Here is a 21,624-nt window from a genome sequence, read left to right on the forward strand (position 1 = left end):
GGTGCTACAGTCCATGGGGTTGCAAAGAGTCAGACATGACTGAGCGACTGAACTGAACTGAAAATGAAGGGGGCTTCCCTGGTGGCTCAGACGGTAAAAAATCTGCCTGAATGCAGAATACCCAGGCTTGATCCCTGGGTCAGAATGATCCCTTGGAGAAAGGAATGGCTACCCACTCCAGTATTCTTGCCTGGAGAATTTCATGGACAGAGGAGCCTGGGGGACTGCAGTCCACGGGGTCGCAAAGAGTCGGACACCACTGGGGGCTACTAACACTTTCACTTTCATAAAAAGGGAGAGATTTGAGTCAGTTGAACTGAGGTGGGTGAATCTGGAGCCTGTTTTACGGAGTGAAGTAAGTCAGAACGAGAAAAATATTGTATATTAACGCATATATATATGGAATCTAGAAAAATGGTACTGATGACCCTGCAGGGCAGGAATACAGACCCAGATGTAGAGAATGGGCTTGTGGGCACATCGGAAGAAGGAGAGGGTGGGACACTGAGAGAGTAGCATTGAAACATGCACATTACCATGCGCAAAAGAGACAGCCGGCAGCAAGCTGTGCATAACAGAGAGCTCAGCTCAGCGCTCTGTGTGACCTAAAGGATGGGTAGGGGGGAGGGTGGGATGGAGGTTCCAGAGGCAGGGAATATACATTTACTTATGGCTGGTTCACACAGTCGTGTGGCAGAAACCAATACAACACTGAAACAGTCATCCTCCCATGAAAAAAAGAATGACATTTAAACAAAAGTGTAAGAAAAATGCTTCATGTTGGAAAACTTTGAAGTTATTGCTTGATATTCAGAGAAAAAGAAATGAAACTAGATATTTTTGGTATCCATTTATTGCGGCACTTTACAAAAGATTCATTAATCACTGGCCGAGGAGATAAAACTAGAAGCCACGAGGGGTTTTGATTCACACAGATTACTGGAGAGAACGTTTTAAAACTAGATGAAGCCAGCCCCATAAGGGTGGGTCATTTTCCAGGACATCCTGTCACAGAGCGGCCATCTCCGTACTTGGACAGGATCCCCTCCTTTGCCGGCCTGCCCCGGAACCACGTTCCTCCTGGCTGCAGCCTGTTTTAACCACTGTCGGCAGGCAGGACACTGTGTTACCTCTGTGTACAGACATCACTGAGCCACCCCCCCCACCCCCACCCCCACACCAAACCAATCCCAGTTTCCCCCACCGTCTGCTCCGCAGCACAGAAGATTAATCTGCTGGAGTCAAGCTCATATTAAAATATTAATCTACATTTAAAATGTTTCCATTGTGTCCATGGGGATCTTCATTCCATATGTTGGCAAGAGCTCTGGGGCCAGCCTGTGTTTGATTTTGAGAGTTTCAAAATGAAGGCTAAAGATGATTTGTAATAAAGCGGTGCAAATCATAGCACCGTGGCTGAGACATCCTCTTAGTAAATATTGACTTCTAAAGCCTTTCTTCCCACCAACAGCCTCAGAGGCTGTTAGGCTGTAACAGACCCCAGAGATCATCTCCTTTAACTGGTTCAATCTAGAGTTTAACCTCTTCCCTTCCCTCCTCCCTCTCTGTCTCCCTTCTTCCCTTTCTCCCAAAAATGTGTTAAGCTGACCACCCATGACTGCTGTTACAAATGATCACAAACTTAGTGGGTTTAAAAAAAATGCAAACTTATTATCTTACAGTTCTGGAGGTCTAGAAGTCCAAATTAGGTCTCTCTGGGATAAAATCAAGGTGTTGGCTGAACTGCCTTCCTTCTGGAGACTCTAGGAGAGAACCCATTTCTTTGCCTTTCCCAGCTTCTAGAGGCCACCCACATTCCTTAACTCAGGCCCCTTCCTCCACCTTCAAAGCTAGCAACAGACAAGCCAGGCTGACTAATCCTGCATCACTCTGACCCCTGCCTCCCTTCTTCACCTATAAGAACCCTTGTGATTCCATGGGGTCCATTGGGATAATCCAGAACTACCTCTCCATCTCAAGATTCTTAATCACATCTGTAAAGCCCCTTTTGCCATGTAAGGTAGCATACTCACAGACTCTGGAGATTAGGACCTGGACATCTGTGGAACTCCAGGTTTGCCTACCACCTCCCACACCGGGCCTCACGTAATTTAATTTCTCTAAGGTATATGTTTTCATATACAGGTGGGGCTAGTGGCAAAGAATCTGCCTGCCAACTGCCAATGTAGGAGATGTAAGAGACACGAGTTCCATCCCTGGGGTGGGAAGACCCCCTGGATGAGGGCATGGCAACCCACTGCAGTATTTTTGCCTGGAGAATCCCATGGACAGAGGAGCCTGGCGGGCAGCGGTCCATTGGGTTGCACAGAGTCAGACACGACCGAAGCGACTTAACACACGTACACATGCCCTCATAACACCTACACTCCTTATTTACTGTGCCCGTCAACATTGCAGGTCCTGGCTTAGTCGTGAAGTTGTTGATTTAATGCCTGTTCTCCTAACTAAACAAAAAAAGTTCTCTAAAGGTAGAGATTATAGATGTTTGAACCATCACTATCATTTCCTCGGAGCTTCCTAGAATCCAAGGCAAGAGAGACAGTGTTTTGAGAAGCGAGGAAGAGAAAAGAAAACAACAGTCAGCACTGAATGATCACTCAGTTCTGTGCCAGCAACGTTCCAAGTGCTTTTAACCTATTTAATTCACATCTTGTGATAGGGCGGGGGGTTGGGGGTGGGGGGGTGAGTGTTCTTTAACCCAAGCAAGTGGTACAACTGGAATTTGAAATCCACAGCCTTAACCACCATGTCATATAAGCAAATACTCTCAAACAGTATTTCATGTGCTACAACAGAAGTCTGAGAGGCAGAAATGAAGATGGAAGAGACCAGAAGATGGAAGAGACATGTCTCGTGTCAGACAAGCATCTCCAAAAGATGTAATAAATGGAAGAGGTGTGCGACTGGGGGCAGAGGCAACAGAGAAGGGCGAGAAGCCGGGAGGGGAGGTTGTTCTAAGGAGGGGAGGCTACGTGAACACAATCCCAGGCAGAAAATGGCTTGGTGTTTTCTAGAAATTGAGGGTCACATAATACTGCTGGAGCTGAATGCAGGGCACAGACAAGAGACGGGGCTGAAGAGGAAGGCCACGTTGCCGTCTGAGGATGCTGCTGGCCACGCCTGGGCCTCAGACATTATCCTAAGGAAAATGAGAAACCATGGGAGGACTTTTGATACTGAAAGTCATCCAGTGACTTTTTTTTTTTTTTTAACAAAATCCATTTGCTCACCCCATGAAAGGGTTGCAGCAAAGAGGCAAATGGAGAGTGTGTGAATGGGAAGCCTAGTGTTGGAACCCAGAGGTTTCATGGCTTCAGTCCAGGGATTCTCAGCTCTGCCTCTGAACCCTCCCAAAAGCCTTGCCACCACCCGGAGAGGGAGTGTGGTGGGGAAGAAGAAGCGAGCCATCTGTTGTTCAGAATGAATAAATTTAGTCTAGTTTCTGCTTCAAAACCAGTCAGAGGGAGTGGATTAGAGAGTCCTGCTTTTAACTCTTAACTCATGGTTTTTAAGACTTCCTCCAAGAAGTTTACCTTGCTCAACTTGCTTTGTTTGTTTATTGAAGTATAGTTGATTTACAAGGTCATGTGAATTTCTGCCATAGAGTAAAGTGATTCAGTTACACACACACGTATATGTCTATTCTTTTCCTCTGTGGTTTATCTCAGGATACTGAGCACAGTTCCCGGTGCTATACAGTAGGGCTTGTTGCTTATGCATCCTATATAATAGCTTGCGTCCTTGTCCTTGTGTCCTGGTGAAGTCCCTCGGTCATGTCCGACTCCCTGTGACCCCACGGACTCCTCCTATCAGGCTCCTCCGTTCATGGATTCTCCAGGCAAGAGTACGGGAGTGGGTAGCCACCTTCTCCAGGGGATCTTCCTGACCCAGGGATCGAACCTGCGTCTCCTGCATTGCAGGCAGATGCTTTACCATCTGAGCCACCAGGGAAGCCCCCATAGTTTGTATCTGCTAACCCCAAACTCCTAGCTCAACTCTCTCCCTCCCCTTTGGCAACCAAAGTCTGCTCTCTTTGAGCCTGTTTCTGTTTTAATAGATAGGTTTATTTGTCATATATATATATGTCATATAAAATCTTGAATATGTCATATAAAATTTGTCATATTTTAGATTGGACATAGAATTGATATTACGTGGTATTTGTCTTTCTCTTTCGACTTACTTCCCTTGGTGTGATGATGGCACTTCCTGCAAATGGCATTATTTCATTCCTTTTCTCATGGTTGAGTAGTGTTTCATTGTATAAATGAACCACATCTTCTTTGTTCATCTATCGATGGACATCGGTTGTTTCCACGTCTTGGCTATTGTGAGCGGTGCTACTGCAAGCATAGGGGTGCATGTATCTTTTTAAACTATAGCTTTGTCCAGATATATTCCCAGGAGTGGGATTGCTGGATCACATGGCAAGTCTACTTTCAGTTTTTTTGAGGAACCTCTGTACTGTTTTCCGCTGTGGCTGCACTAACTCACATTCCCACCAACAATGCAGGACAGCTTCCGTTTCTTCACACCCTCTCCAGTACTGGTCATCTGTAGACTTCTACTGATGGCCATTCTGACCTGTGTGAAGTGGTGCCTCACTGAAGTTTTGATTTGAACCTCCCTAATAATCAGCAGTGGTGAGCATCTTTTCATGTGCCTACCAGCCATTTGTGTGTCTTCCTTGAAGAAACGTCTGCTTACGTCTTCTGCCTATTTTTGATCAGGTTGTGTTTTTGTTGTTGAGTTGTATGAGTCATTTGTATATTTGGGAAATTAAACCTTTGCCAGGTGCATTGTTGGTAAATATTTTCTCCTATTCCTTAGGTTGTCTTTTTGTTTTGTTTGTGGTTTCCTTTGCTGTGCAAAAGCTTCTAAGTCTGATTACATCCCATTTGGTTTTGTTTTTATTGCTATAGCCTTGGGGGACTGACCTAAGAAAACATTGGTACAATTTTTGTCAGAGCATGTTTTGCCTGTGATCTCTTCTAGTTTTATGGTGTCACGTCTTACATTAAGTCTTCAAGCCATTTTGAGGTTATTTTTGTGTATGTATGAGGGTGTGTTCTAACTTCACTGATTTGCATGCAGCTTTCCAACTTTCCCAGCATCACTTGCTGAAGACTGTCTTTTTCCCATGCTCAGCACACCTAGAAATGACTTCTCCTCCTTGCAGACACCTCCCACTAATGTTTCTGCCATTCTCATTCATTCAGTCAACAGATACTCATGGAACACCTACTGTTGGGCATGGTGTTAGATATAGAAATGAACAGCCCTGACTTGTTCCTTGTGGAGTTCATTGTCTAGTAGGAGAATAAAGCGTCAAACAAATAAATGCATGTATTGTGAAAATCATGTAACATGTTATAATACATGCATTTATTTTTGTGGCAAGCCCCTTGAAGAAGTCAAGGGTGGTTGGAGAGGATGTGATGGGGAATCTGGATCATTGATTATGGCGAATTGCACCAGGGGCTCCAGTGCCCTCCCTCCCTATTTGTTTTCAACCTTGCCATTTCTTCCACAGCAGCAGAGTCTGTTTCCACACCCCACTCAGTTTTTGTCTTGGCCATGTGACTTGCTTTGACCAGTAAGACAAAGTGGAGGTGACAGTGAGTTATTTGCAAGTGTAGGCCTTGACAGGTTTTGGTGTGTTGTGTCCCTGCCATCACTTGGAGAGCAAGCCTCAGCTAGTCTGCTGGTCCCATGAGGAGGCTGAGAGACATGTGGAGCAGAGCCACCTGGCTGAACTACTCTAGCTACGTGAAGCCCAGGTTGAAAGAACGTGAAAGTGAGGTCGCTCAGTCATGTCCGACTCTTTGCAACCCCATGGACTGTAGCCTACTAGGCTCCTCTGTCCATGGGATTTTCCAGGCAAGAGTACTGGAATGGGTTGCCATTTCCTTCTCCAGGGGATCTTCCTGACCCAGGGATCGAACCTGGGTCTCCTGCATTGTAGGCAGTTGCTTTACAATCTGAGGCACCAGGAAGCCTAGGTTACTGACCCCTTAGCCCTGAAGATGAGTGAGAGAGCCCGGCTGAGATCAACAGAGCTGCCCAGCCAACCCCAACCAAGGTCAGCTGACCTCTAGTTGATCTGCACAGTTGCAAGTACAAGAAATATACATCACTGTAAGCTGCTAAGATTTTTGTGGGTATTTGTTAGGCAGCGTTGTTTATAGCTAACTGATACATTGACTTATTCTGAGCAGGCTATGACAGGATTCCCTAAAGAAATGGCATCTCAGTGAAAGCTAGGTGGGTGAAGGAGGAAGCTCACACTAAACTGAAGGATGAACAAAGGTCCTAAGGCAGGAAGGACATGAAAACTTGAGAAACTAAAAGAAACAGAGGTTTTTGGGTACAGAGGTCTAAGGTAACTATATACAGAGATAAAGGCAGCCAGACGCAGTAGAGGAGCACTGGTGAGGAAATGGACCACACTGTACTCAACAGACATGAATTTAAGCAAACTCTGGGAGAGAGCAGAGGACAGGGGAGCCTGGTGAACTGCATTCTATGGGGTAGAAAAGAGTCAGACACAACCTAACGGCTGAACAACAAATACACCTCCCTGGTTTTACATGGCCCTAAGTAAAATTAACATGCCATAGTATTGGGAATTTTTTGATGTTCTTAGCTGTAATCTCCCCTGGGAAAGGGTCCAGTATTCCTTTATCTTTGTCTCCTCTCACTCTGCCCGAGCAATATCCAACAGTCAACGCCCAGTATCTAAGATGAATGAGGCTCAGCTAATTAGAGAGGTGCTGAAAGAACAGCTCCTTGGCATCTCCTGAACTCTGGACACTGACTACATTTTCTTCCTTGGTAATTAGTTCACTTACAACAGTGTTGTGTGAAATGGGAGGCCCCTTCCTTCACCCTCCACTCTGTATTTCACACTGAGCTTTGTGTTCCCTCGTGGCATTTATCACTAGCTGACGTTATAGTTACAGAACTATTTTGTTTTGGTATGTCTCTTCCAGGAGAGAACAGTACCTAACACAGGTGTAGAGGCACAAAAGTATTTGTCGAACAAAAGCATGATCGGGTGCTGAAAGAGTTAATGCTAAAGAACCCTCAAAAAGTACAACCCAGAAATTAGTGTGTTATATATCTGCTGGTTTCGTAAGAAGTTGGGACAAAGCTTTCTTTTATGGGATGGGAAGAATACATGGGCAAAGCAAAAAGAGCAGTTAAGTCATTTTTGATTCTTACTGGAATGGGCGACAAACACAATATGTGACCCAAAACATGAGACTTAAGTGTATCAACACCCCAATATCATAGCCCTTTATTTATAAAACGCTTTTTATTTTATAAAGCCCCTTCCCTTACTAGCCCACTTAATCTTCATCCCATTACAAAAACAGGCATAGTAGTGGGAATGAATTATTATTTCCTTTTATAGGTTAAAAAAGCCTTTTACATATAGGTTTGTGAGATTTAATTATTTGCTGAAATGAATTTAGGCATTCTGTCTTCTAGCTTATCAATCTTTCCATATAGCATGGTTGTCTCATAAGATGTCTTTTGGGGAAGGCAGATGGGGCTAGAAATGTTTTGAAGATCTGGATGCAGGTAGGTGTGTTTTAATTTCACTGTGCCTATAAAGCTCTGCAGGACTGGGTTTCTGTCTGCATCTCCAGTTCATTTCATGCTGATTTCTCCCTGGCTCCTGAACCCTGGCTACTGTCCTTACCTCATCAAATGCCTTCCTGATCCAGGACCTTTTCACTTGCTGTTCCCTCTGCCCTGAACACATTTCAGTACAGTTTTACCTAGATAACTCTTCATTGGAAAATACCGTGATGCTGGGAAAGATTGAGGGCAGGAGGAGAAGGAGGTGACAGAGAATGAGATGGTTGGATAGCATCACTAACTCAATGGACATGAGTTTGAGTGAATTCTGGGAGGTAGCGAAGGACAGAGAAGCCTGGTGTGCTCCAGTCCATGGCATCTCAAAAAGTCGGCCACAACTTAGTGACTGAACAACAACTCTTTGGAACTGAGTATAAGTGCCCCCTCTTTTTAGAAAGATCTTGCTTTCTTATACTCCTTCACTCCAATTTAGTCCTTTTCAAAGCACCTTGTAATTGACAATTATTCATTTAATATTTGTTTCCCAAAACAGACAAAATTATTGAGGGCAAGGTACCTATCCGTTTTGTTCACTGACACTAAGCATGTGGTACAGTTCCTGGTACTTAGGAAGCATTCAGTAAATATTCTTAGAATAGATAAAGGAATGGACAAGAGGTGAGAGAGGGCCACTCCTTCAAGCTGGAGTCTATTCCTTAGGTTTTTAGCATAATGCCCTATAGTTAAGGGGTTATGGTATTGATCATCTATCTGCTGCTGCCTAACAAACCACTTCAAAATGAGATGGCTTAAAACAGTGGCCACTCCATTTGCTCACAGCACTGTAGGACAGCCGTTGGGGATAAGTTCAGCTGCGTGGTTGTGCTGGTCTCATCTGATTCAACCCATGGAGCTGCTACCATCTGGCAGCTGCACTGGGACTGGAAGAGCCAAATGCTGGTGCTGACTGGGCCACTCTTGCCTCAGGATTTTTCATGCCTAAGGAAGAGGACAATTTCAAGGAAGCAAGTAGAGCAGCCAGCCACACTGCCTTGCCTGAGACTCTCATGGTTTTGGCAATGAAAATCCCACATCCTGATAAACTCCTTAGGGCTGGGAAAATCAGGATGGTTGGTCACCCTACCAGCAAGAAAGGAGTAGAAGTGGTGACTAGGCTCAAAACTTCCACGGTGAGAAAGTTGCATTCTTTTAGTCAATCCGTGTCCCAAGGCCAGCCCAGATTTAAGGGAGAAGTGAACCCCATACCTTGATGGGAAATGCAGCAAACACATATTGCAAAGGAGAGGGCATACAGGGATGGGAAGATTTTTGCAATCTATTACAGGTAGGGAAAGGAAGACCACAGACTCAAGTCAAAGTAAGTTTTTTGTTTGTTTGTTTAGTGAAAAATCTGTACAAAGGAAGGAAATACTGAGAGAGCCATCATTAGCCAAACGTTAAGTGACAACTCCACTTCAGTACTTTAATATGTTACAGGCTTTCTTCGGTATACAAGTACAAACTAAGACACACTTTTGGGAAAATGCCTTGAATTTGCAGATTAGGAAGGATGTTGAAACATACAGATAAAGGAAAGAAGACTTCTTGGAAGTCAAGAGAACAGATGGCAGATCTCCTAATTATACGTTAACAACAGCAAAAAGGCTATTTGAAGGGCAGTATTGATAGCCTGCTTGTCCAGCAAAACATGTCGGATAACAAAACTACATTTGTATAATGCTTGCTATGTCCCAAACGCTGTTCTAATATAGGCAGTTTACATAGATCAATACACTGAAAACTCAGGTTTACAGATGAGGAAACAGAGGCCCAAGGTCACCTAGGTAGTAAATGATGGAGTCGCAATTTGAACCAGGCAGTCTGCCTCTTGCCTTCCCAGGAGCTGCCGTTTTGCTGAGGGTTTTAACTTCCTTTTCCTAACTAGCAGTTGGGAATAGAATTCTGAAAGTCTATCTGGTATGGAGGTGGCTCTTCCTCAAGAAAGAGGGCAGCTGGGAGAGTCTGGCTCCGGAACAGAAGTCCAGGACTTGGGTTCCCATCCGGGAGGGAATAGAGGCTCCTCTTGCGCAGGCGCAGTGGTCTAGTTGGGAAATTCAAGTCTGGGTCCGCTACCGCTTAGAGCCTCGGGTGAAGCCCGCCCTCTGAGGGTAAGGCTGCCCTCCCCTCACCCACGGACAAGGCCATTGAGGTGGCAGCCGCAAGGGCGCAGTGGACTGTCCTTTAGAGGCGGAATCACCTCAGCTCATGGGCAGACTTAACTGGTGGGCAAACTGAGCCCTCTCCCCTCTGGGAGCTCGGGAGACACCTTTGCTAACTTTTGACTTCTCCGAGCCTGGGTTCCTCAGGGATGAAATGGGACGAAGAGTCCCCACGTGGCTGTAGTTCTGAGCATACTGGTTGCGGCTTTTACCAAGGCAGGAAGTGCTACTTAATCACAAGATTATAGTGAGGAAATCAAATGAGATGATGGAAGTGAAAGCGCTTGGCATGCTTTTAAGCGCGTTATAAATGGGAGCTCTTAGCAACTCACATTTCTGTTTGTAGTTTGTTTTTATTAACAAAGAGGTCAAGCTTTGCTGCTTCCTGGCCTCAGGTCACCCCACTTTCCCTGGCCAGATTTCTTGCAAATGCATCCAGTTACTCACTGGAAGAGCTGAGGACAGGGTTGGCTCCCTGTGCAAATAGATGACTGATTCTGCCCTTCCTATGCAGTGTTTCTTTACTACTTCAAAGGGGCTAAAGTGAGTTGGTAATTTGTAACTGCTCTAAGTGTAATTCTCTGGCATGTTCAGAATATACTTCCATCTCCTAATTAATTTGGGAAGTTGAAAACCGTAGATGCTGAAATGGAACTTTTGGCTGCCGTTTCTCTTCCTTTCCCCTCTGGGTTGATTAAAAATCCACTAATAGGAAGAACACCCTTGGCATTCTCTTTGCTTCCTTTTTTTTTTCATTCACAAGGCTCAGTGTTCCATTTGTGGACATATAGTATAATTTTATTTTCAACTAGTTTAAAACATGTTTATACAAAACTAGTTTGGACAAGGCATTGTGCCAAGCCCTCAAGACGTGAGAAAATGGTTTTGAAATGTGCCCTGCTCTCAAGGAACTTGCCGCATCGAGGGGAAAGAACGTAGTGTGGAATCTCATTTGAGTAGGGTTAAATTAGGACTAAATCGAGATTTCTCAGAAAACCTCCATTATTTTATTTAAGCCAGCTTTGTGTCTGTTTTACTCGTGATTGGCATATCTTTCTGTTAGTGCTGTTTGAAGCCAAAGTTACATGCTTTCCCAGGCTCTTAGTTATCTTGAGAAAGAATTTAAGTGCTTTACCTGCTCCTGGTCCATATCCATCATCACAGAAATACCCCTAACCCTGGGAGCATATTCTCAAACGACCTGGGTGAGGCACATTAAAGGAGAATTTCTGAAGCTTAATTTTGCTTCTTGTATTAGTGCTGTGGCTTTAGGATTTGCTGCCCCGTCCCATGAATGTGCATGCTTGACTAAGTTCTTTTATTTCAAGGTATAGACTGTATAGCACAGGGAACTCTGCTCAGTGTTAGGTAAGAATCTAACCAGGAAAAGAATTTGACAAACAATAGATACATGTATAACTGAGTCCCTTTGCTGTACCCCTGAAACTAACACAACGCTATTAATCAACTATACCGCAATACGAAATAAAAGTTTTTTTAGAAAGGTTCAGCTAGTCTATCACACCTTCCTAACCATCTGTATCATATTGATCTTTCCTTTTTTCAACTGTAGCATTCACAGTCCCCTGCTCTGATCTTGACATTTAATCATAGACCACTTTGCATTGTTTGTAAATTTACTGTGAACTGTGGACTCGATGGATGTGAGTCTGAGTGAACTCCGGGAGTTGGTGATGGACAGGGAGGCCTGGTGTGCTGCGATTCATGGAGTCGCAAAGAGTCGGACACGACTGAGCAACTGAACTGAACTGATGCGTTATTGAGCAGGGATTCTGGGACAATTGTATAGTAGATGAAAAAGTACAGATTTGGAGATGAACAGATTTGAGTTTGAATTCTGGTCCCACTGCTTATTGACTGTGTGACTGATATTTTGGGAACCTCAATTTCTTCAGCTGTCACACATAAAAGCTATCTTCTGCAGGATTGTTACTCATAGGCATGTTGTGAGAATTAAACAAGATAATTATTAAGATGGAAAGCACCCTTCTCTCCTACACAATGCTTGTTTCTAGTTGTTCAGTCGCTAAGTTGTGTCCAACTCTTTGTGACCCCATGGTCTGCAGCCTGCTAGGCTCCTCTCTCCTCCATTGTCTCATGGAGTTTGCTCAGAGTCACGTCCATTGAGTCAGTGATGCTATCTAACCATCTCATCCTCTGCCAGCCCCTTCTCCTTTTGAAGCACAGTTCGAGAGTGTCTTAATACTAGATGGATAAATTTAATATTAGTTGAATGAGGGTCTGTCATATCCAGTTAAATTATGAGTGTTGACTAAAGGTTTTTTCTTTCACCTAAAATCGTGAAATTTTAGAATATATGTCCTGGGATTCTCAGCCTAATGTTCTGCCCACTATTTGGTGTAATCCACAATGCCTTGACATTAAAAGCCACTTGCTCCTTGGAAGGAAAGCTATGACAAACCTAAACAGTGCATTGAAAGGCAGAGACACCACTTTGCTGACAAGGTGCATCTAGTAGTCACGTGTGGATGTGGAAGTTGGACCTTAAAGAATGCTGAGCACTGAAGAATTGACGCTTTCAAGTTGAGGTGCTGGAGAAGACTTTTGAGAGTCCCTTGGGCAGCAAGGAGATCAAATCAGTCAATCTTCAAGGAAATTAACCCTGAATATTCATTGGAAAGACTGATGCTGAAGCTGAAACTCCAATAGCTTTGGCTACCTGATGCGAAGAGTCAACTCATTGGAAAAGATTCTGATGCTGGGAAAACTTGAAGGCAAAAGGGGAAGAGGGTGGCAGAGGATGAGATGATTAGATACTATCTCCCACTCAATGGACATGACTTTGAGCAAACTCCAGGAAATAGTGGAGGAGAGAAGAGCCTGGCGTGCTGTAGTCCATGGGGTCTCAAAGAGTTGGACAAGACAGCGACTGAACAATAACAACAGTGAGTATTTCTTTAAAGCCTATTAAGCTCAACGCACTGTCCCTTCAAAGAAACAGGAGACAAGGCAAGGTTCTCAAGAAGTTAAGTCTGTCTGGAAATGAGGGATATCTATTTCTTATCTGTGTTGCCTCTGTCCCAACAACTCAACTTCTGATAATTGGAGTTCTCTAGGATATGGTCCAGGGCATCTTTTCACTTTATATTCTCCTTGGGTGAATTCATTCACCTCCATAGCTTTAAACACCCACTAACATGCCTGAGACTTACAAATTTATATCTAGAGTCTAGACTTTTCTTTTCAACTTCAAACCCATATATCCAATTGTCTACTTAATTGAGGCACTTACTCCTTCACTATTTTAAGTGAAACTGATCTGAAACTGGCCTCCTTCTCCTCCAGACCTGCTATCCCTCCAGTGTTCCCCATGTTCATTGAGTATCAGAAGCCAGAGACCCAGAAATCATCCTTGTAGTCTCCTGTCTCTCATGGCTCCCTGCCCACATCCAATAAAGCACTAAATTATACAGCTTCTGTTAACACCTTCAAAATATAATTGGAATCTACCCAACTCTGTCTCCATTGACTAACACCAAAGCTCAAGCCACTGTCATCTGCCTTCTGGAACACTGTAACAGCTGTCTCTCAGCTCCTACCTCTAATCCATTTTCCATGCGACAACAAGAGTGATCTTTTTAAGGACAGAGCTGCTCAGGTCATTTCTCTGCCCCAAAACCCCCCAACACATTTGCTGAAAGATTAGGTTTCAAGTCATTCCCCAGCCCTCTGACAGTTCAGACTTTGCCCTACTGATTCTGTAACCCCAGTTCCTACAGCTCTCCACCTAGCTTCCTTCTTCCAGCCACACCGATCTCTTTGTGCATTGATGGCCACTTTTTTAGGGAAGCCTCCGCTGCCCCCAATATCTAGATGAGGTCCTCTTATTATGCCTCCTTATAAAGCCCTGACTTTTCAAAATTCTGCTTAACTTAATTGTAATTATATAGTACTAACTTGCAGGAGTATTTGTTTATTGATTCGCCCATTAGTCTGCAAGCTCCTTGAGGACAGACACCACATCGCCTCAGCACCTGACACTCTGCCTACCATGCACAGATGCCCACTGAATAATGTTTGAGAGAATGCAAGCAGTAAGATAGCTTGCATCAAGTACCAGCGAAATCTGAAGACAATGAGTGTAATGAAAATTCAGAAGGAAAAAAAGAAAAAGATCACTGGAACCTGGGGTGGATGAGACTTATTTCTTAAAGAAAAACAAAGATCCTTTTCCATGAGCTCTGAATATTCAGGGGACAAGTTTTATACCTGTTTGACAGAAGAGGAATATCATATGAGGTAGCAAATAAAGGTGGAGAAGTAAATTGAGGCCACCCTGTAGATGGCTGTGGGTGCTAGGCTAAGGAATTTAAACTTTATTCTATAGACGATAGGAAGCCATTGATAGTTTTTAAGCATGAGTGGTAACATTTGCAAATCTGTGGCCTGAGAAATGTGTCTTTGGGCACTTTTAGTTGCCAGCAAGAGAAACCCATTCCAAATAGGCAGAGCCTGATACTACAGCTCAGATGATGGAGCTTGTTTCTTCCTGAATCTCTCTGCTTTGCATCCTTTGGGTAGACTCCTTGCTCTGCCTCATGGTGAGAGGGTGGATGCAGCAGCTCCAGGATCATGTCTTTCAAGGCTGAACTCTAGGAAAATGATTATCAGCTTTCCTAGGTTCCCTGTGGCTCTAGTAATGATTCTGGGATTGTGGCTACGTGGCTCAGATAGACTGGTTTATTTCCTGTGCACCTCTCAGGACAAATCTTTATTACTCAAGGAATGCAGTGTGCCCAGTGGCTTAGTTCTAGTTCAAATTTGCAGCCCCCTTTTCCCAGCTTTGGGTGAAATCAACAAAATTTTCCACCCTAAAATGGAAATCTTTGGCATGCAAATTATTTTGAGCTGAAAACAATCAAGCCCCAAAAGACTCAGGAAGAAGCTTTGATTTCCCCCCTCACTGCCTAAAGAAGGTATTGGGTTGGTTGAAAAGTCCGTTTGTGTTTTTCCAGAAGATGGTATGGAAAAACATGAATGAATTTTTTGGCCAACCCGGTAGGTGGCTGACCTGTTCCAGAAAGGGAACATCACCATAGAGGACTGTAGTATGAACTAGGTGTGGAGGCAGGGAGGAACCAGCAAAGTCTGTTATAATTCCTCTCTGGGTACCATTGTCTCTGCATGGCCCAGCAAACATTTATTTACCAAACATGTGCTTTTCTACTCCATGTCCGTTTCTTTCCCTTTGAGGTCTCAAACTACTCCTGCAACACCCTCTTTTTTGTTTAGCAGAAGAAGACATTTGAGATGAGGGCTTCAGCCGCTTGGGTTAGTTATTCAGTCTCTCCCATGAGTGCTAAGTCACTTCAGCTGTGTTGGACTCTTTGGGACCCTATGGACTGTAGCCAGCCAGGCTCCTCTGTCCATGGGATTCTCCAGCAAGAATACTGGAATGGGTTGCCATTTCCTCCTCCAGGGGATCTTCCTGGTCTCTCTCACGTATTCACATTATCAAACTTCTGTTTGATTTTCTCCCATTAATCTGTCTCATGTCACTTTAATTCTCAGACCAGCCAAAAGAACCTAGAAGGGGAGAGGGAAATTTCCTCCCTAACACCACATTGAATGAGAGTCTGGGAGGAGCAAATTTCCAAATGAAAACAGGATTGTTGCTGGAAGCAGAGTAGTTGAAGGCTGGGCCCCAAGTCAGTAGGTGTCCGTAACAGGAGGGAAGGTCAGCCTGGCAAGCAGAGAATAAAGTGGAGCAGAAAGAGACCACTGCTGGGGCTTGTTCATCCTTCTGTCTCCTGCAGTGGCCTGAGAGCATTGAACTTGGCTGTTCAGTTCTTTGCAAGCATCACTGAATCTCTTACAATGCTCTGCTTGTCAAAGATCTCCATAGAGCAACTGAATTGTCTCCGTAGGAATAAATCAGAAGGGGAAGAAGGATTTATGATGGATAAAAGGTGTCTTGGAGAAGGAAATGGCAACCCACTCCAGTATTCTTGCCTGGAGAATCCCATGGATAGAGGAGCCTGGCAAGCTACAGTCCATGGGGTCACAAGAGTCAGACATGGCTTAGCAACTAAACCACCATCAAAAGGTGCCTGGGAGGCCATACATTTATCTCATTGCCTGTGAATTGGTCACATTCTACCGTTTAAGAAGCCCCTTCTTGCCTCACTTTAGTAGCTGTTACAGCAGTGTGTTTGGGAGGGAAGGTAGCTAACTTGGCAGGATTGCTAATCCAGCTAGGCTTATGGTGATTTAATTCTTCCTGGTTTGTTGTTATGAAAAAACTGGATTTAAAAAAAGACTGGATTCTTTTTTGGCTTTCTCCTGGTTTTTATTTATTGCACAAGTAATATCACAACAACAATAAAGGAAGGAAAAAAAGAGGAAAATAGTAGGCTACTGTAACTGTCTTTTTAAGGAGACAGACTTTCCTGGGTAGATGTGTAAATATTGTCTTCAGTTTATCCTATATCCTCTAAACGTTGGCTTGTCAAAAAAAAAAAAAGCAAGCCTCATTCTGTTATAGCCCTACAGGCATATCAGTACAAAGGACAGCATAGCGCTGTTGAATTTTTAAATATGTGTTGGCTAGATAAGAAAAGCTGTAGTCTGTATTCATTCAAGTTAAGACAGAAGGGCTTGAGGAAAGTGGGAATAAAGAAAGGAATCTGTGTGATTATTTGCCTTTTGCCTGTGGTCATTTCTTCTACTGTGTGGTCTCCTCAGGTCCAAAGGGCATGCAGCTTCAAAACCATTCTGTCTTCTTGGGTAATCTCTTGAAACCTGGCTGGGTCATTGAGTTTTCAACTTTCTGAAAACCCCATAGAACCAACAGAACTTTCAATATGTATTTGAGAACGAGGGTGATGAATGGTTTTTGTTGTGACCTTGGCTGAGAGGGGTGATGGCTGATGAGATATTGTGATTTATAGTGAGAAATATATATTTGGTCTCTCTGGCACAGAGCTCCTAAAACTTGGAGTTTCCTAAGTGATGAGAATCTTAGAGGTGTCTTTTGTTATGAAGTGACTTTTGCACCCCACCTGAGGTTGCGGGCTGATTCCAAGAAGGCCCAAATTATATGATTAGAGGGTTGGAATGTGTGGTCCTATCCACTGCCTTCCAGGAGCGGAGAGGGGCTGAAAGATGAATCAATTACCAATGGCCAATGATTTAATCAATCATCACACAATGAAGCCTCCATTAAAAACCCCAGAGGATAGAGTTTGGAAAGCTGAACACTTGAGATTTGGAGAGAGTGGCTTGCCCTGGAGAGGCCATGGAAGCTCTGTGCCCTTGCCCCATACTTTGCCCTATGCATCTCTTCCATCCAGCTGTTCCTGACTTATGTTCTTTGATAATAAACCAGTGACCTAATAAGTAGGATGTTTTTCCGTTCTGTGAGTCACTCTAGTAAATTAATTGAAATCCAAGGAAGAGGTCATTGGAACTGCCAATCTGTAGCCAGGTGGTCAGAAGCACACGTAACAACCTGTCAGGGGAAACACTGACTGAAACTGCTATCCTGGCCAGGCAAGATGATAGCCACCTGCGTGAGTTATCTTCAAAACAGGAGATTCAGGTGAGGAATGCAGAACTAGCAAAGTACGACCAATCAAAAGAATCCAGGGAAGGTCAATAGGGGAGAGGAGACTCCGGCCCATAGGTCCTGCCGACCTCCCAGAATCCTCCTCACTGGAAACCACCTTGACTGAGTGATGCTCGGGCCACCAGGAAAGACCCTGAGTCAGCATGATTGGCCAGAGACAACCCGAAACTAACTCCATCACCATAAAACCAGGTGGCAGAGTAGCCCTCTTGGGTTCCCTTATTTGCTGATCTTCGCCCAGAGGCCCCTTCCAAAGAAAATCTCTTGCTTTCTCAGCGTGTGTGTCTCCACATACAATTCGCTTGAGTATTAGACAGTAGCCCACTCTCAGGCCCCTTCCTGCAGCAAACGTAAGCTTGCAACTGGCAACTGAAGTTAGGGGTAGGGGTGGAAGTCTTCAATCTGTGAAATCTGATTCTTTTTCTGGGTAGTATCAGAGTTGAGTTGACTTCTCCAACACCCTGTTGATATCTGTGAATTGCTTGTTGGTGTGGGAAACCCTCTCCCCACATTGGCATTGATCTCAGAACACCAATAAAGCTAGTGTGGGACTATCTTGTGATAAGATTGTCATCTGATGGATTGACCTACTTTTGATGCAGGATTTTCTCCTCCAGTACTTCTAAGTTGTTGTGGTTGTTGTTTTTTAACAATTCATGACCCATCTGTTAATTTAATGCGATTGAGACCATTGAGTGCTACTGTTTTCAGACCATAATTGAAAAGGCATAGTTTTTCCAAATGTGTCTGAAAGACTAGAATTTGCTAAGCCTCTGGACATCAGTAATATCTGGCAGATACGTAGGTGGTAAATTGAATAAATAGGATCTATTGTGTGTTGGAAACTGGTTTCTGTAAATAGGAAATAAATGCAATGTTATCCACAGTGAGTCAGATCTGAAGTAATGGTGTTCAAACCTATTGACTCCTATTCAGGTATTTTAAGGACTAAGTCAGCCATTCTTCACCCTTTCCAAAATGCCTGGTACTGAAATGCGACAAGGTGGTGACCCCAAGGCATTATCTGTCCCCTCAGGGTTCATTTGCACAATACACACACAAGCCAGCACAATCGACGTTTATCAGCTCTGGCCTGTCAAAAATTAACAGGGCCGTTTCCTAAATGCTCCTGTGGAGGTGTCGTTTTCCTATCTCTCTGACACACAGCCTCCAGGCATCCAGCTCTCTCTCCTCTCCTGCCCCAGGAAGCTGTTCCCGTCTTCCCTTGAGAGCTAAGCAGAGGGAAGCACTGTGCCCACTGTTCCCGTCCTTGCACTGCTGTTGCAGGAAGGGAGACCCCTTCCAGGGCCCAGGAGTGGGCTCTTGTCTAACAGTCAGAAATGAATCATGTGAGGAGACACATGTGCTGATAAAGCAAGAGACTTTATTGGGAAGAGGAGCCCGGGTGGAGAGCAGCAGGGTGAGGGAACCCAGGAGGACTGCTCTGCCACAGTCTCGGGTTTTCTGGTAGGGTTGGTTTCCGGTCATCTCTGGCCAATCACCCTGACTCAGGGTCCTTCCTGGTGGTGTGCGCAGCACTCTGCCAAGATGGATTCCAGTGAGAAGGATTCTGAGAAGTTGGCAGGACGTATGGGCTGGAGTCTCCTCTCTCCTTTTGAGCTTTCCCAAATTCTTCTGGTTGGTGGTAGCTTGTTAGTTTCACGCTCCTTACCAGGACCTCATGTTTAAGATAACTCATGTATGTGGTTACTATGGTGCCTGGCCAGGCCAGGCGGTTTCAGTCAGTGGTTCCCCTAACACTCCCACACCCATGTCTATGGCCCGTCCACTTCGGTTGGGTGCCTCCTCCAATGAACTATGTTCTTCCTTCATTTCAGAGCTCACTTTTCAAGAAAATCGAAAAGTCATCACTGTCATATGGACGTTTTAGGCCACACTTTTTAAATGGTGGTTTTTAAAAACGTACATATTTAACCTCATAAACAACGATGTGATCAGTTATGCAGCACAAGCACCTGGTGTTTGGGACCAGCAGATGGAACCTTACTTTTCCTTTAAATCAGGGCAGTTCTCTACGTTTGTGGATGCCCTGGTGGGTGTGGACTGCAGCGAATCGAACCACTCTCAACTCTCCCTCCTAACCGCATTGTGTTTCCGTTTGTCTGTGCTCTTTGGGGACGTAGGGCTCTGTCTGCAGCTCTCTCCTGGCCTCTGCTGTGCCTCTCAGCCTCTTCCAGCCTCCCAGCACTGCACACAGCCCTTTGCGAGTCGGTCCCTGTTCTGGGTTGGCGGTGGGTAATTCTTCCCCACAACGTGCTCTTTGTCAGCCCTGAGCCGCCAAAGTGAAAATGTGGCAGGCAGGAGCAGATGAGCTGCTGCACACCCACCCATGCTCATCCTCATTAGCTGTCTTTCTTCAAGGCGAGCACCAAGGGAGTGCAAGTTCCAGTCTTCTCGCAAACGCTAGAAGCCGGATGTTGCCTGACATAACTCCCCATAAGCAGCAGCTGGTTCCTCCCTCTTTCCTCCTGTGCATCTCTTGAACCCACTTTGGGAAAAGAACATTCCTTTGGTGCCTTGGCCAGGCATATTCTTAATCTCCTGAGGCACAGCCATTTATCAAATGCCTGTTATGCAGAAGGTACACCCTCTTTACCGTATCTTTCAATTCTCATGTCAACTCTGGGAGGCAGGAATGGAGTCAGAAAGACCTCGCTTGGAATGCTGGTGCTGCTGTTCTCCAGCTGTGTGACCTGAAGTAGCTCAAATAATGTCTGTGAGTTTTATTTCCCCATTTGTAGGATAAAGACAAGAATGCCCCCTTCCATAGGGTTGTTGTGAGATTTAAGTAGGATTTTTAATGTAAAGCCCTTAACACAATGCCTTGGCATGTAGCAAGTGCTTAATAAATGCTAGGTATTATCATGGAGAAGTTGAACTTGGCCAGGTTATTTGACTTACCCCATGATGGAACTGAACCGTGAATTCAAATTATTTGAATCTATTTCCCTTTCTTCTTTTCCTCCTTTATTAGAAAGAAGGCCGTGTTCGTGCCAGAGCACTATGAAAAAATATTGGAGCTCCTGGTTACTTTGGCAGCGTGCTATGCAATTAAACTCCAAGGCTAATAATAAAAAATTATAATATGATAGCTAACATCCATTGCGTTCCCAGTGTATGGTAGAAGCATGAGAGGCACTTGGCATGCATTCTGTAGTCCTTTTAACAGTGTTCTCCAAAATTTAGTCATTTGTGCTCTATCTTCACAATTTTTGCCAATACTGTGTACCATCTATACAATTATATTACTTAATTTTCTTTAAAATTGACTCACATTATTACTTAAGTATGTTTCAAAAGAGCAGTTGTCACTACTGTGAATAGCAGAGTCATTTACCAGGAATAGAGGGCGATCAGGAAGACAGACCTAATCAAAACAAAGCCGTGTGGGCCAGTTCCAGCTGGATAATCCCCTGGACCTGAAGCCCCTTCTTGCTGAAAGGGAGATTAGCAAGTGTTAAGAGGCCTTGGACACATTCTAGATCTGGACAGGTGTTTCTTCTGGCTGTAACTAGCATTACTGAAAAAAAAAACAACAAACCTGGGAACAAACAGAATAACAAAACAGCTTGTGATTCCCTGCCCTTTAATGCTTTCTCAATGTACCACCTAATAAACGCAGTGTCCCCATTTCCTGCTGAGGGAAACTGTCTTGTGACGATCTCTCAAGGAACTGTCATCACCCCATTTTACAGGCGATGACCGAGGCTCAGAGTGCTCCCATCATTTACCCAAAGTGGAAAAAAACTGGGTTAGAACCCAGGTCTTTCTCGAGAAAACACAAGAGGAATGCAATAGGCTTGATAACCCAGCACACCCGGGAGCAGCAGAGGGCTTCCTTGAGTTTTCCGTTACAGGTTCCTGGCTGTCCAGCTCATGGAGTTGCTGAGCTATCTGAGAAACTCTGATCCTCTTGGGGAGGAGGGTGGCCCAGGCTTCGGGAGCTGGGCCAGATGCCATCCTGGCAGTTGGCATGTCTCTGCCCACTGCAGCCTCCCCAAGTGACCTTGAGCTGTGGTAGTGTGTGCAGCTGCCTCCCTGCAGGAAGCACTCCTGGCTGGCCTGTTGGGGAAGGTGGGGGTGGTAGGAAGGCATCAGGACCCACGGCCATCCTAGGCAGCTGAAGCCATTGACCAGAGTGGCACTCTGCCCTCTCATGGAGCATCG

Source organism: Bos taurus, chromosome 2 (assembly GCF_002263795.3).
Source record: "Bos taurus isolate L1 Dominette 01449 registration number 42190680 breed Hereford chromosome 2, ARS-UCD2.0, whole genome shotgun sequence".
In the NCBI taxonomy this organism is placed as follows: Eukaryota; Metazoa; Chordata; class Mammalia; order Artiodactyla; family Bovidae; genus Bos; species Bos taurus.